The following is a 15,284-nucleotide window of genomic DNA, read 5'->3' on the forward strand; positions in this document are numbered from 1 at the left end:
AGAGATATTGAATATGCCGCGATCGCAAGTGGCAGCCAAATGGAACAGTCTTCGCTGCTCTTCTCGCAAAGTTCTGGTGAAATAGTACACAAAAATTATTTTACAAACATTTATTCCAGGCCGCCTTTAATCGTAAAAGTTACATAAAAAGAGGATAGTTAAGACTTTGCGTGTTAAAGCTTATACCACTTCAAAACAAATAAATGTGATTATACACAAATATGCATACAAATTTATAAAAACATATTACTATTTGTTTTCTATGTGATTGACTGTTTTTCCAGGACAGACGTTCCATTACCCGACCATGAAAAAGTTCGAATAGCAGTTACCCGTCCGAAAAACAAAAAAAACCGAGCTATTCAAATTTGGCGGCGAAGTATAAGTGAGGAGCATCAGCTTCTTTGTACAATATGGTCGGACGAAAGCATGCCCGATGATTTGAATTTGAGTGTGCTCTGCCCAATCCACAAAAAAGATCTTCGAAAAGACCTCAACCTCTGATTGGCCTCAACAGCCACCCCGTTGGTTCTGCTTTCTCTAGACTGGATAAGGAATCGAAGCAAATGGGTCTGACAGTGAAAGAGGGCAAGACGAAATATCTCCTGTCATCAAACAAACAGTCGTCGCACTCGCGACTAGGCTCACACGTCACTATTGACAGTAATAACTTCTAGGTTGTAGATAATTGCGTCTACTAACAACAACTTCAGCCTCGAAATCCAACGCAGAATAGCTCTTTCCAAGAGGTAATATTTCGGACTGAGTAGGCAATTGAGAAGTGAGTCTATGTGAAGAAGGACCTGATGACATTTGGAATCTCAAATTGACGCCAAACAGCGGGAAGGATGAACGATTGTTGCGCTGTTGTAAACTCTTCTATAACCGCGTAAGCGGTGCCTATGCCAGTAAATAAGAAGAAGAAAACATAATTTTGCTGTTTTGCTTACAGCTGCATATAATGACGTTTAAACTAGCAAAACTTCTTTTTTCTATGCTAGTCAAATAGTTTTTTATATATTCATTGTTAACTTGATTTGTATTTATGTACTATATATACAACAGTTTAAATATTAATAATACTAAGTGATGGAAACTTTTTTCATCTAATGTATTCATAAAATACCTATGAATACATTAGATGAAATTATTATTATAAACTAAAGGACCCGGCGAACTTAGACATAGATGCAGGAAATTAGCAGGTTTTGGATTTTATTAAGTCCTTTTTATAGGAAATAAAATTTAAATTATTTAAGTATTTTAGTGATTCATTATTGTTCATGTATTCTAATGAAGATGTCGTACAGTCAAGTACCTTGTCAGACACGACATTTTCTGTTCAATTATCAGACGCAATAATAAAGAACGCAGATGGTCTTCAGCCTTTGAACATGCCACATATAACACGCGAAAAACATGAATATTCCAGATTCCAACCATTTTGAAAAACTTGTTTTCAATATTATTTTATTTATTGGATCTTTTTTTTAAGCCTAACAATAAGTTATAAAATCTTAAATCTATTTAAAAACTAGACAGGCTCAAGCAAGTGATTGAGCTGTTTTGGTGATACGTTACTCCTTAGTACGCGGGGATATCTCTTCTTTTAATGCGTGTTTGATCGCAGGAATGTACCAAAGCATTGGCCAAAGGGTTTGGGTGATCTCGGAGTTTAGATATATATTAAATTCTGCTATCTCCTAATTCTTTCTTTACCATAGGAATGCAATGGTCTTTAAGGATATTTTAGTTACGCATGTACCACGGTGTACACGTAATTGTTCTAAGCATTTTCGATCGGAACCTTTGTATTATATCAATATTAGTTGCACAGGTCGTACCCCACAGTTGAATGCTATACATCCAAATCGGCTTTATGACCGCATTATATAAAAGCACATTATTGTCTAGGCTAATTTGGAGTTTTTATTTAAAAGCCAATTTAAATTTGCAGCTCTAATCTTCATATATGTAATTTTACTAGAGATGTGTTTTCTCCAAGTAAGCCTTCTATCTAAGTGAATACCAAGATATGTTACTTCGTTCACTTGGGGCATTAAAATATTGTTTATTTTTACTGCCGGCCACATTTCTGGTCTAAGCGAAAATGTAACATGCTTACACTTCTGTTCATTCACATTTATACGCCAGTTCGCTAGCCATTCTTCGACAGAACTTAAATGCTCAGCTAATATTCTTGATGCCGGAATGTGGCAGTTGAACGTTTTACAATTTTTTTTTTGATTTGCCTGTATTTTGAACAGGCCTTCTTTATATATTGCCTGTTTTATTAATCAACACGTTTTAATTTTGGCCGAGCTCTTTATCTACATGGGATTGTTTTTAAGTGTACAATTCAATACTTGTGTGTGTGTTTAATGTTATCTGATCTGGGTTTCTAAAGTGTAAATTTATGATTTGTGTTTACCAATTTAATTTAAAATTCCTATATGCATTTTGATCGAAAATTTGAAATTCATATTTTAATTGGAGTGTTATCCGTTTTGCATGTATTCATAAAAATACGCCAAATGGTAACCCAGTTAAAACAGTCAGGTTACCTAGTGACATGCCGGTAACGAGTGCCGGTTTAATTGTCACTTTTCCCTATCATGTTCTTAAGGGCGAATCAAAAAAGCTCCCAAAACTTTTGTATACATGTGATCTTGTATCACCTTCTCGCTCACATATTTTCTGCTGTAATAAAACTATATCCTTCTTTCTCACACTTTCATTAAATTTGGGATAATTCAACAAAACTGCTCTCAGGAAAGCGTGACGGTGCATTCTGTAATAGCCTAGTGGGTAAACCACTCCCTTGTCATTCCTTCAACCTAAGGTTCGAAACTCAAAAATATAAAGATTTTTTTTTTATAAAATATATTTTTTTTTATTAATTTTAATAATAAAATAATTTTATTTAAATTTACATTAAATTCATTTCCTTCATCTTTTGACATTTTTTTTTAATAATATAAAAATTATTTCTATAAATTCTTATATAGATACAAAAAATAATATATAAATATAATTCTATGCATTTTAACAATATATTGGATTACCATTTCCTTCCACAGCCAAATTGTTTCCTTATTGTTTTGAGAAGCTTGCCTCTGGGTTGTAGCAACCAGAAATGTTGAATTTCTTCCGTTTAAATGTCAATTGTTCTACAATAACAAATGCGTAAAAATGAATTGAAAACTAAAATGACGATTTTACATGTACCTTTTACGGGAGTCGAAGAAGTTGCCGGGCATTCCTCCAAATAGGTGTCATCAAAAAGCGCTGGTGAATCCATCTGATTAAGAAATAAAAATTTGGCAGCATCAAAATTCATTTTAAATAACTTAACAAAATATATTAAAATACGACCGGGCTACAATAATTTACATTTTTTTTCACAAATTTTCATAAATTTAGATGCACTAAGATTAAAAGCCTTTTTTTCCCGGCTCATACATATATGCACTAAATGTATATTTTTTCATATTGAATTAGTGTTTGTTTTACTCACCCTTTTTCAAAATATTATCTTGAAGACACAAAATATTCACAAAAGTTAAAGAAACACAATTATAATATCCGTAGGTTTAAATATTTATTTTAAATATAATAAATATGCACAAACACAAATCTGCACAATTCTCAACTATCGACGCGTTTGTAACCGAATTCTTTTTTTCTTCGAATTCAATTTGTCACAACGAACAGGCAAACGTCAAACTCACGGTATCATGCTGTACGCTTTCACATCCATCGTTTTCAATAAGCGGTGACAGCTAAAAAATTTGTTTGTCTTCTTTTGTTTTATTTTTGCTTAACATCTGTTGAGTGAAGAGCTTATAATATAAAACAAACAAAAGACACAATATTGACTTCTTACTCATTTCAAAGATTTGTGAGGAAGTTTTAGTGACAAATAAAAATTGTGTAAATGTATTGGAGTTTCGGTCACGCAAGTTTTGCTGGGTAATCATATAAATTAATATGATTGCATGTAAATGTATAAAAATATATGTTAGAGGAAAATACCAACATACGTCTGTAATTGCAATGCATACTTTTGAGCATAATTTTCATTGAATGTTCAGCTCTGTTCACGCGCCACTGTTAAAATTTCTCCTTTAGAGCTAGCTGTGGGGAAACACGCTCATCGCATTTGTTAGCTTTTGATAGTTCACACGCTTGTCCGTAGTTGGACCTTCTCTATAGTTTACGTTCTCTGTATATAGTACTCTTACGCTAAGTTATATTTGTGCGATGAGTATTAGGCTAACTTCGAAAACGTACTACTGCAAAGTTTTAATGCGGTTTTACTACAGTATTTATACATCATCTGCATGCATCGTCAAATAACATCGTATTACTATGCATTGTATATTTTGACGTTTTACAACACTTTTACTGCAAAGTTTATTTTCGCAAACAGCTGTTTTAGAAATTTAAATTCAACGAGCGTAAAAATATCACAATGGATAAAAATAAAGTCAAGAGTGCAATTATAAACGTTGTTTTGCGTTTCTCTGAAAATAAATGCACAAATAACATTCAAATTTTTCGTAAAATATTTAAATCAAAATATAAAAGAGTGTGCATTTTAAATAATTTCAAATATAATAATGTCAAAAAGCACATTGGAAGAAAGGTGCCTAAAAATTCGGGGTTCTGGAAAACTATTGCGTTCAAACTTTGAAAAGCATCAAGTGTCTTAGTGATGCACGATTTTATGTATCACTGCGCATCGACTACCGAGTTAATGCGTTTCAAAATATGTTGTAATGTAATAAATACTGCGGATGCTTTATCGAACTTCGAACTTTGTTCGTATGCAAAGCAATTGACGTTTTCGAAGTCAGCCTTACTTTCAGATCTCAGTTGCATCACAAAAAACTTACTCCTCAAATCTTTTCGCGAAAGGTATTAAAATATATATTTTTTTGATATAAAATATTTAAAAAAATATTTGCCAAATTTCTCATATATTTGCAAGTGAAATACCTTTAATACACTTTTGTATCGTAATGAACCCTGCAAGACGGGTATCTGTTATCAAACGTGAAAACGAGTTTTTATTGTTCACTTTTGCATACGTTAAACTATTTGTTTATTTTGTTTAGAGAGTGGGAAAAAAGATGTTTTCGCTCTAACCAATTGCAAATATGGCATGTTGTCTTGTTCTAAGTTACCCTTATATGTGTACTTTGTTTATTATGTTTTGGTTAACAGAATGACATGTGTACATTTGTTACCAAATCTCTTTTCAGTCTGTTCAGGGTGACAAATACTTTATAGCAGGACTTAGAAGCATAGCAGCAAAGAATACTCAATACTCCAGAGGATGTAAAAACATAATGGAAGCATACGTATACCATAGTACGTACAATGCAACACGACGCGCAAGACCAGTTCCTATAGTACTCATCAAGGATTCATCAACCTACAAGGAATATGTTCAACAAGCAACAATAAACAACGGCAAGCAAGGTCAACAACTCCAACAGCAAGAACAACGATTCAATATTTTCCGAAATCCCTTAAACCATTTTAGGAAACGAAATCGAGAAGATTAATTTTATCCAGCAACGATTGAAAGACAGGAAACTGAACTAAATCACCAGACACAAGTGCAATAATGATTCCCTCTACAATGAACCATTAACTAATGAACACAGCCGTCAGGAACCGGATGGCAATCCAGTATATTTATTAATAGAGACAGGGTCTAAAGAAAATTATGTAAGTACTAAGTATCCATATGCTAAGAAAATTAAATTATCCAAACAATTAAACACAAAAACTTTGCATGGGAATGCAATAATTACCCTTAAAAAAGAGATCAATTAATTAGGGTTTGATATGGATATCTTGGAGCTAGATAAACTCTAGGATTATAATTTCATAATAGGCATTTAAGGATTAAACTAAATGTAAGCAGATATCAACATTTTCGACTACTCCATTAGCTTCTTCCAAATAAAACCTAATCTACACTGTAAGAAAACAAGAATATGAAGATATTAAAACTCTAATGCAAAATAATCATAATAATGAACTATTACCATATGTTACAACCATAGAAACAAAAATTAGGACCGAAACAAAGGAACCGGTATGGGTAAGACAATATCCCTATCCACAGACTGAGAGAGGATTCGTAGAAGAGGGAATTAATAAATAATAAAAAATAAAATAATACTAGCAAAAGCCCATATAATTCCCCTATTTGGACAGTCTCAAAGAAAGGAACCGATGAGGCAAAAAAATCAAAAAGAAAAATTCAGAAACTGAATAAAGTCACCGAAAACTAGATAATAAAAGAGAATTCCACAAAATACTAGAAGAAGTTCTCACTTATGTTTACTCATTTTTAACTCAACTCATGAGTGACAATGAGTCAATATTTAAAAGCATAGCGTCAAAAGCACTGTACGAAAAACTACATATGTATATAGCATACAGAGAAATGTAGTAGATCAACTTTTTGTGAAAAAGTATTTGTAACGGAAAACATTAATGAAAACTTTCAAGAACCACCTCAGAGGTTGCAATGTAGGCGCGCTATCGATCTTTTTTGGGTGTTCGGTTCCCCAGGAGGCCTATTTTCACCCTTTTTATATATACAGTTTTAAATCAATCTACTTATTATAAAAAATATGACTAGACAAAAATAAATATATAAAATCAGGTACAATTCATGAATATTAATTACATTAAAAATATAACATTAACAATATATGTCAAAACAATCAACTGGAAACTCTTTAAACAAAAGCCAAAATAAATATAAAAAAAATCAGATTCCATTGTATGTATACATTAACAATACAAGTCAAAACAATCAACTTGTAATTATTAAGCAGAAACTAAAATAAATATAAAAAATCAGGTACAATTCAGGAACAACAACAGTTATATTCAAAACAATCTACTAAGTAATAAATAATATTTACAAAATATTCTAAATCACCCACAGCGAAATACTTATTAAAAACCCTATCAAAGGAATAGTGGTGGAAAGAAGGGTCCTATATCCTATCTACGTCCACATTTACCTCGATTTGTATATTTTGAAATGAGGTAGAATTGGAATTTGAAAAGTTTGCCAAGAGGTATTTTGAACCAAAGCGTCGTTGCAGGCGCTTTTGAGGGAGCTATTAGAAAATGACTCACACTGGTCAACTGGCAAGAGTTCTACACAACGAATATATCCTATACCCCAGGCTTGTCTGAAAAGATATGAGAAACGCTGCGGAGTTATTATCACATCTCACTGGGCGCCCATTTACAACTACTTTATTTTTTTTTTATTTTCTAAGCAGTTTCGTGTACTTTTTAAAATGTGAGGAGAATCAAAGAAGTAAATGACTTCCGAGTCATTCACTTCGAAATAGGGCCTTTCTTTACATACTCCTTATAACCTAGCAAAATTAACAAAATTTGACCATTGGTTGCTAACTATTTGGCAGGGACGCAATCCAATACCCTGGAGTTGACCTATGGCTTCGAATATATTTTTTTTCATAATATCTCCTTTGCAAGCTTTGTGCACAAAAAAATATGCTAAAGGTGGGTCCAAGTTTCTCCACCAATACCTTGGACGAAAAGTGTTAAAACACTAGAAGCTCCTCGAGAGGTACGATTTTCATCACCGTAATCCTCCAACCCAATAATCCAGTCCCTATTTCTCTCATACTGAAGGTGAATTTTCAGAGACATTTCGTCACAGCATATCGAAACATATCTCTGTGCGTCAGTGAAACCACGGCTTCTCAATTCCAGGGCTTTAATGCTGCTAAAATTGCAGCCAGCGATACGTGGCCAACCCTGAACAAATTGTTCGAGGGTCACTTGCGATGGCCAATTAAAAATGGGCTGTAAATACCTGAACGCAATAGGTGATAAAAATTTTACATCCAGAGCTAATGTTTTTAATTCCCTATCATATCTATAACGCTTCGAAGTACGGGGTGCATTTTTTAAACAATTTCTCACACATATCGCAAGATGTGAAGGAAGTTTGCCGCATAGCTCTGAAATTTATCTATTTTCTTCCTGCCCTACTATAGACAAATTTTTATTATTTTCTAAAATTTCTATTTTATTCTCTAAAGCTCTCACCTTATTGCGTAAAAATTTTATTTCCTGCGATTTTTTGTCTAACTTCTCCCGATACATTCTTTTTCTAGGTGTCCCTTCTGTTAAATATTCATCTGCTTGCGTTTGCCTACTATTTGCCCAAGTGTTAACTATTTGAGAGTAACCTAAAGAGGAAGAATATGTATGATCTTCATTATATAGGGGTTGAAGGGATTTACCCAAAGTCTCAACTTCAAACATATTAGTGTTTGAAGTCGAGACAGTTCTAATTGGAGAAGAGCTAAGATGCATCGGGTTAAAATCTGCACTACCTAATTCTATAATGTCTTGTTCGTGTTGGTCAAATACACTACCTACTTGTCCACTACAACCTATTGCCTTATCTACTCTAGCTGATCTGGAGATAAGCCGTCCCTTCCTCATCTTTAAAGAGAAATGTCTTTGGCACGCAAATAAATATTTAGCCGTCGGATTTGTTACGTCCAACAGCTTGATCCATTCGTGCCGCCTAATTGAAATTAAACAAAAAATACGTACATTAACTAAACTAGTAAACTAACAATTTAAAAATAAACAGTTGCATCAAAAATATCACAACGACAATACAATATTAGAAACAAAACTATTAATTTAATCTTTGATTTATATGATTTATGCTTTTGAATGAACTATATGAAAGAATTATAATAACTATTATAATTTAAAGAGTCGGTTAAACATCTGCATACAGTTTCTAATAGTTTGGCGGGGTACTAGTTATGACGTATATATATAGTTACAATAAAATAGTAGTAGTATTTATACACGCATGTTTGTAAAATAAATATGAATTCATTATAACGTTGAGAACAAATAAATTGGTTGTCTCTATTTCTATTACGTTTATATTTATCATATATACATATGTATGTAAAGCAAGTGGCTTCATATTGTTCAAGATCGAAAAAATAAAAACACGCGGGTTAATATAAACAAATACATGAATTGTTTACTATTTTATTGTCAAATAAGCGTAAGCCAAATAATTAGTTCACTTTGTTGAATACACTTTGACATACTACACTATAAACAAATACTATCGAATTAATTTTTTAACATTTAACAACACGATTTTAAAACTTCACTTTTTTTATAAAACCACGATTTAGGACGACCCTATTCACTTCTTGTTCACTAATTTGCACTAACTTTACATATTTATTTACTTACGATAATATTATGTACATATTTATATACATACGATAATATTATGTACTTAATTATATTATTTTTCTTTCTGCAAGGCATCCTATACAAAATCAAACAACAAATATTAACAAATTTAATTAATTAATGTTACTATACTTACATACATACGCTGAATATCTCTTTGATCGATGATTTAATTTTCACTAAAAACAAATTTAAAATCACTATTTACATTTTCCTGAGCTTCTTAAGCTTAAAAAAATGTCCGTTGAAATGATTTGACACATTACACGGCTGCACGAAATACATAGTTTTTACACAAATATTATATGAACATTTTTTTATAAAATTGGAAACATTTAATAATATATTGATAAAATAATTAATATTTTGGACAAAACTGATTAAATTTAATATTTAGGAATTTAAATAATCGAAAAATATTTGAATATTTTATAAAAATATTGTTAAAGTTATAAATTTTAAAACCTCACACGGCAACACACTATAGCAGATTTGAGGCAATTGAACGTTTTAGTAGTAGAATATTTGGGGGCAACCCGTACCAAGTGACTAATTAGTAGCAGAATATTTGGGGGCAACCCGAACCAAGTGCCTAATTTGTAGTAGAATATTTAGGGGCAACCCGTACCAAATGCCTAATTTGTAGTAGATTTTTGCGTATGTGTTAGTGAAAAATGAAGGATTGGTTACTTGTAGGTTTATGCAATGACCATAACTGAACCCAGTCATTCGACATCAAACGCTCAAGTCGAGCAGTTGAATTCTACAATTTTAGAAATCACGGATGAAGAAATATTCAAATATTCAGTAAAAGAATTTAAGCATGTGGACATATTTTTTGAATGAAATAAATTTAGTGAAATCAAGGACATATTAAAAGAAAAACAAGAACGCATTTTAGCATACCACAATAAAAAACTACAAAATGAAATGTACACTCCAGGTGAAGAAGTATGCGAGAAACAAAATCGTCGCAAAAAATTTACATGCCGCTACATTAAACAGACAACCAAGGAGAATTGTGAGGACACAATTTAAACAACGAAGGGGAGAATTGTACATAAAGATAATCTACGAAGCAATGTACACTAGAGTGATTAAAAAAAAAAAAAATTTTTGAATCACTCTAATGTACACCCAGACAATCCTGATACTAAACCTAATGTTCATAATGACAGCTCAGATAATAATAGCGAGCCTGCATGACAAGAAATACTTACTGACAGAAATAGATCCGAAATACGTATACCGAAAAGGAGAGTACCTGTTTCACATGACTAACCTAACAACAATACGAAATACAAGAAACTTTAGAAACACAAATTCATCAAGACGTAACTGACGAAACATTACTAAACCGCATAAAGTTCCTTAGAAATCAGTTGCTAAACAACGACCGCCGTAGAAGGTCAATAGATATTTTAGCCTCAGTATTAAAATTATTACTGGAGTACCGATCATGATGATCTAATTGAAATTAAAATAACTTTAAACTATTTAATAAAAAATATTAATTTACAAAGATTTAATATTAAAGCATTAAAACATCAGACATTGATCCAAGAAATTCATGAGGAACTATTAGATTTGACCACTATAATAAACTTTGCTAACAACGGAGATTTTTACTCTGTTGCAATTAATATAGAAGAAATAAAAATAATAATTAAAACTGAACAAAATGTACCAGTTATAAATATCCTACAACATGCAAAAATTCATATACTAAGATTACCCGATACCTTTATAGTTTATAGTAGTATACAAAAATCCAATAATAAATACTATAAAATTTCTCAAACATTTAAAATCACTCCACTAATGTCTAAACAAGGAAAACTTCAATTATATGAAGTAAATAAAAGATGTAAAAATACTTATACCCCAGTATCATACTGTAACAATAATTTGCAAATATATATGTAAACAAAAGGATAAAGACAATTGAACTATCCCTATATTTTAAACCAAGCTCATTGTAACATAATCCAGGAAAAGAATTACCCCGTAATAGATTTAAGTCATGGGAATATTGTAATTGATGGAAAACACAAAGTCAATAACAAAACTATGAAAGGAACTAACTTAGTACAGTTCAACATTTCAGTAGAGATTCAGAATACTATCATAATCAGGATCAAAGAATTTATTGAATTACAAGGATATGAAAAATTGCATGTATTAGAAATACCCAGTCCCAATCCAAATATCAATTTGATAATGTTCAAAAATTAAATAAATTTATAATCGCTTTCGAAGAACATCCAATTAGAACATAATAATAATAATTACACTGGTAAACACTGTTTTTGTCACATGAACTTTGTTATGATTTTTATTTATGTTGGTGTACCCTCATTAATAATATATATATTCTTGTGACCGCTACATATTCATTTCTGACCTCAAATACGTTTCTTTGTTTACATAACTGCATTTTGTCGACTGTGTAACTATTGTGTTAGCCAAATTACATTTTAGTTAGATCGTAAATATGCCACGAAAGTGTTTGAAGAACCCGGACAATTTTTGTTATGTGTGTGGAGAATTAACTTTTACATCTCAGCGTTGAAATTTCACATCACTAATTGAACAGTGCTATTTAGACTATTTTGGTTTTCCTGTGAGGAATCAAGACAAATCCTGGATTCCACATAAATGTTGTGTAACATGTGAGGCTCCTTTTAGGTTGGGCTAAACAAGAACCTAGACATTTGTCATTTGCTATACCAATGATTTGGACGGAACCAATGGATCATGTAAGTGATTGTTATTTTTGTTTGAATCAAACAAAAGGTATTACTACCAAATCCAAACACACTATCCAGTATCCAAACTTGTCTTCGGCCAAGAGACCCATCCTACATAGTGCCGAACTGCCTGTGCCGATGCCTCCAAATCGATCAAAAAGTGAGAATTCTAGTCCGGAATTTGTTCTCAGTCAGCATAATAAGGTATCTGAAGATAGTGACTCAAGTTATGAACCGTCAACTTCAAAAGAACCGCACTTATTGACACAACGTGACTTAAACGATTTAGTACGTGATTTAAATCTGTCTAAAAACAGGCTGAGCTTTTGGGGTCTAGATTAAACGACTGGAATTCACTTTCTCGTGGTACAAAGATTTCTTATTTTCGACGTCGTGACGATGAAATAAAACCTTACTTTTCTGAAGGAGGTGATTTAGTCTATTGTAATAATGTTCCTGTTGTGATGAATTTATTAAATTTGGAATATGATCCAAGTCACTGGCGACTGTTTATTGACTCTTTAACAACTAGTTTGAAAGCAGTGTTACTGCATAACGGAAATAAACTTCCTTCAGTGCCGATTGCTCATGGTTCTAATATGAAAGAGACTTACGAAAATATGAGATTTATATTTAAAAAAATTGAATACAGTAAACATGCTTGGAAAATTTGTGGTGATTTTAAAGTCATTGCACTTTTACTTGGACTACAGCTTGGTTATACGAAATTTTGGTGTTTTATTTGTGAATGGGACAGAGAGACAGAAAAAGTCACTATACAAAGAAAGTGTGGCTCAAGCGTGAATCACTAACTCCAGGCCATAAAAATGTTAAAAATGATCCTCTAGTGAACCCTGATGACATACTTTTACCACCGTTGCACATAAAGCTTGGCCTGATAAAAAATTTTGTAAAAGCTATGCCTAAAGATGGAGATGGATTTTTATTTCTAAAAGAGATATTTGCTAAACTCAGCGAGGCGAAAATCAAAGAGGGAATATTTGTAGGCCCACAAATACGGCAGTTGACGAAGGATAAGAGCTTTGAAGAAAATCTGAATGATCAGGAAAAACTCGCCTGAAAATGTTTTGTGAATGTTGTTCAAAATTTTCTCGGTAACCATAAAGCGGAAAATTACAAAGATTTAATAAATGAACTTATGATATCATTTAAAGCTTTGGGGTGTAATATGTCCTTGAAAATGCATATGCTGGACTCTCATCTGGATTTCTTTCCGGCAAATTTGGATGCTATGAGTGACGAACCAGGTGAGAGGTTCCATCAAGACATCTCCTTAATGGAGGAGCGTTATCAAGGGAAATTGAATCCAGGAATGCTAGCAGACTATTATTGGAGACTTAAAAGGGACCTACCGAAAACCAAATATTCAAGAAAATCATAAGTATCTATTAGATATTAGGAAATAATTCTGTAAGTGTGGCTGAATTTTGTACTTCCTACGAAAATATAAATATGTTTTGATGTCACAAGAAAACATGATGTGTACATTTTTTTTCATTAATAAATTATTATTTGGTGGCCCTAGTATATTCAATATTTGATATAAATTTTCATGTGACAAAAAAAAAGTTACACATTTGTTGACTAGTGTTATCTGAACAAGTATATATAATATGTATTTTACAAACTCTATATGTAGATCACATATTAAAGAATGAAATACATAAACTACAATCAAGCCCTTACTAATGCCGGTATGCGACATCTTATCAATCAAGAGAGTAAGCTGTAGATCCATGTACAACCAAGTACAGTTAACACAAAACCACAGCATTCCAAAGTCTTTATCAATACACATGGCAACAAAACACTACAGCCAATCACTCATCGACAACACATTACGAGGAATGCTATATAAAGAAACACAACTCTCTTTGTTCATTGTTAAATATAATGATCACATGTGTATACTTAATATTAATAAATAAAGAAACAGTCTTCCATTGGACTTTATTAAATGCAGTTGGAATAGCGCCTCAAAACCTTTATCACACAATCATCGGGTAACTGTATTAAAGAAAAAAATAATTTATTAGTAAAATTCGTTAGTTGGTGACCAGCACAGTTGTTTCCAACCCGACTCACTGTTTCATCTCGATGTCATAGGTGATAAAGCAAAGAAATGATTAAGCGTATAACCACCAAACAGCTGCAACTATAAAAAATTAATCTCGTAATTTTAATAAGATTCTTTTGTCTAACTTTATTATTATACTAATGTGTGTACTAAGCGTCACAAACCTTAAACAGATAACTTGTGATATCCGGCCAGCAATGTCCAGTCGTTTTTAGTAAACTTTCTTCAATCATTTTTTTCGGTTCTTCAGGAGATTCGTGAGAATTTTGGTGTTCATTACCACACCATTCTCCATTAAATTGGAATCTTAAAACAGCGAGCTTAGCTGTGAGGCTTCATCATCCACCGTAAGGTCCTGTAAAAGTTTTGTTGTGCGACACCAATAATAGAAGTGTTTATTAAGCCAAGCATGCCAAACAAAATTATATTTTATAGAACGGCTAAAAAATTAATCACGACCCAAAAGGCCAATCGAAATCAATTTCTGTATAGAACACTTGTGTATTTTCAAAGACATCTTCATAAAAATTTAGCACGGATTATATTCGCAGGCAACGGTGCAATCTCCGAAGAAATTATCAATGCACACATTTACGATTCTTTCTCGAGTTGTTAATCTGCATTGAAGAAAGTTTTAGTTAAAAAATTCGCCTTACTTGTTGAAACGCCAAAATTAAGCAAAAAAATTGCGCATTTCCCAGCTTCTGTTATTAATTCTTCTTCTTGAAAAATTGTGTATCGCCTTTTCTCTTCTAACATGCTAATATTTCGATGAGCTTAAAAGTCGATAGGATTTATCTTTCTTACTTACGCTTTCTCCCATTCAATTAAAAACTGAAAAAAATGTAACAGTGTTGATGAACAGCTGGAAATGTTTCAATGTGTTTGTGGAATGTTTTACCTCCGTCTTGCTGGGAAGTTTTGTTCCGATAACGTCATTTGCTCCCAATTTATAAAATGTACCTATAGGAAATGAATTATATGGGGTTAAGAAATGAGATATAATAATTCGCACCTAAATATAAGCGACCATTTGTTCAAATTTGCCAAAAGAATTCCTATTTAGCAAGTTTGGTCATATATGGTTTATGAGATAAATTAATTAAACTTATCACATTTATTCT

At 32.2% G+C, this 15,284-nt stretch overlaps 2 long non-coding RNA genes across 2 annotated transcripts; one reads left to right on the top strand and one right to left on the bottom strand.

The window, feature by feature from the left end:
- Positions 1 to 4,278: 4,278 nt before the first annotated feature.
- On the top strand, positions 4,279 to 11,633 carry LOC126764958 (uncharacterized). Its single transcript, XR_007668163.1, has 2 exons — positions 4,279 to 4,920; positions 5,268 to 11,633. It is a non-coding gene; the product is annotated as an uncharacterized LOC126764958 (long non-coding RNA).
- Positions 11,634 to 13,993: 2,360 nt separating this feature from the next.
- On the bottom strand, positions 13,994 to 14,976 carry LOC126764978 (uncharacterized). The gene is made up of 3 exons (XR_007668190.1): positions 14,325 to 14,976; positions 14,169 to 14,238; positions 13,994 to 14,090 (listed from the first exon to the last, which is right to left on the bottom strand). It is a non-coding gene; the product is annotated as an uncharacterized LOC126764978 (long non-coding RNA).
- Between the last annotated feature and the right edge of the window lie 308 nt (positions 14,977 to 15,284).

The sequence above is a fragment of the Bactrocera neohumeralis genome, unplaced genomic scaffold (assembly GCF_024586455.1).
Source record: "Bactrocera neohumeralis isolate Rockhampton unplaced genomic scaffold, APGP_CSIRO_Bneo_wtdbg2-racon-allhic-juicebox.fasta_v2 cluster10, whole genome shotgun sequence".
Classification (NCBI taxonomy): Eukaryota; Metazoa; Arthropoda; class Insecta; order Diptera; family Tephritidae; genus Bactrocera; species Bactrocera neohumeralis.